Source organism: Apium graveolens, chromosome 6 (assembly GCF_009905375.1).
Source record: "Apium graveolens cultivar Ventura chromosome 6, ASM990537v1, whole genome shotgun sequence".
Classification (NCBI taxonomy): domain Eukaryota; kingdom Viridiplantae; phylum Streptophyta; class Magnoliopsida; order Apiales; family Apiaceae; genus Apium; species Apium graveolens.
This window is the reverse complement of record NC_133652.1, coordinates 61,779,196-61,781,317: the sequence shown is the minus strand read 5'-3', so window position 1 is coordinate 61,781,317 and position 2,122 is coordinate 61,779,196. Positions and strand designations below refer to the sequence as shown.

The 2,122-nt window shown below is 41.8% G+C and overlaps 1 non-coding gene across 1 annotated transcript; it reads left to right on the top strand.

Annotated features, from left to right (window-relative positions):
* The first annotated feature begins 551 nt into the window (after positions 1-551).
* Positions 552-658, top strand: LOC141669752 (small nucleolar RNA R71). Its single transcript, XR_012554013.1, has one exon. It is a non-coding gene; the product is annotated as a small nucleolar RNA R71 (small nucleolar RNA).
* Positions 659-2,122: the final 1,464 nt, after the last annotated feature.

Sequence of the window (2,122 nt, the reverse complement as noted above, 5' to 3'; positions counted from 1 at the left end):
GATATGATTGCCTTGGAGCATAATGTTGCGGTTGCTGGAATCCAGGTGGATTAAACTGTTTACTTACGCCTTGCTGATATGGTTGCTGAATAGCATTCTGATTATTGCTCCAGCTGAAAATTGGATGATTTCTGTTGTTAGGATGATAAGTAGCTGGCACAGGCTGCTGCGGTCGCTGATAATTGTTCACATATAGAACAGATTCATTAACAAGGGAACACTGATCCATAGCATGAGAACCTGCACAAAGCTCACAGACCATAGCTATCTGATTGACTCCATAGGTGGCTAGAGAATCGACCTTCAAAGACAGCGCTTAGAGCTGTGCTGCAATAGTTGTAGCTGCATCAACTTCCAGAATACCTGCTACCTTTCCAGGCATCATCCTTTGAGTTGGGTTTTGATGCTCATTTGCAGTCATAGTCTCAATAAGATTATAAGCCTCAGTATAGCTTTTGGCCCACAAGGCGCCTCCAGCTGCTGCATCGAGCATGGGCCGAGATTGGGCCCCCAAACCATTATAGAAACCAGTGATCACCATCCAATCAGGCATACCATGATGTGGACACTTTCTCAACATCTCCTTATAGCGCTCCCAAGCTTCGCACATGGATTTTGTAGTCTGCGGCGCAAATTGAGTAAGAGCACTCCTCATAGCCGCAACTTTCGCCATTGGATAGAACTTTACCAGGAACTTTTGCGCAAGTTCTTGCCAAGTAGTGATGGACCCAGCTAGTTCAGAATGTAACCAGTCCTTAGCTTTATCCCTCAGAGAGAATGGGAAAAGCCTCAGCTTGATAGCCTCATCAGTCACACCATTATATTTGAAAGTACTATAGATCTTGACAAAATTCTTGATGTGCATGTTGGGATCATCAATAGCAGCACCTCCGAAAGAAATAGAATTCTGCACCATCAGAATAGTGCCCGGCTTGATTTCAAAAGTGTTAGCCTGAATAGCCGGGTGAAGGATGCTTGACTGAATGTCATCAATTTTAGGCCGAGAAAAGTCCATAAGAGCTGGATCTGCTGGAACTATACGATCACCCATGATTACTAGTTCTTTCTGCTCACTTTCTGTATCCGATTCTTCAAAATCAATCTTCTCCGGAATACTAAGAACTTCGTCTGTCTCCTCAGCCGTATCTAAAGTCCTCTTGCGAGTACGAGAACGTGTTTGCATAAACGCTCGCTAAAGTACCTGAAACACAACCAGAAATAATAAGTAACAACACGAAAATGATAAAAGCTAACTTTCGTTGTACTAATACCATTTTACCAAACATCCACAATTAAGATAGAAGTTGAATAGGTATCAGTTATATTGAGACCCTATATGTCTACAGAATTTGACAACATAACGATTTAAGCACAAGTTATTCCTTATGATTACACAAGGTAAGTAAAACGGTTAGAGTTACCCACTAATCATGCATACACATACATGAACCTATGCTAGCATGGCAAGTTCTAAACCTCAAGATCCACCGTCGCTTCACAAGAGATTAACACCCTATCTTATATGTTCGCGACGCACATAAGACGAATAAGCACAACCACTACTAGATATCATACAATCATCACACACTAAGGTATTAAACAACTAACTAAAAAATTCCATAGTAAATTCGTTACGACCCCATGATCATGATTAGCCCATGATTGAACTCATCGTCACCATGGGTTCATATAAAAATATGATAAAAAAACACACGAGAATAACTAAATAAACTACTTATATTAAACCAGAGTACGTCACAAGAGTAAATAGGTTCAAAGTAAAGAAAACTAGCATCCACTGTTACAACGAAATAAAGAATCACAAGAAACTATGCTTCCTCTTCGTTGTGATGTGCTAAAACGGTCTTCTTCCTTATCTCCTTGCTCCTCGATTGATACTACGATTCCACACCCCGTGAAACGTCTTTGAAAACTACTTATATAGGAGTCCCACAAAACCCAGCTATCTCAGAAGTCGGAAGCTCAACAGAATTAGGAATCTAAAAATAATTATTTTAATTTACGTCCCTGAGCGGCCACTCAGCAATCCTGAGCGGGCGCCCAGCTCCGTGAGCGGCCGCTCAGCCAGGCTGAGCGGGCGCCCAGACCCCTTCTGGAATAT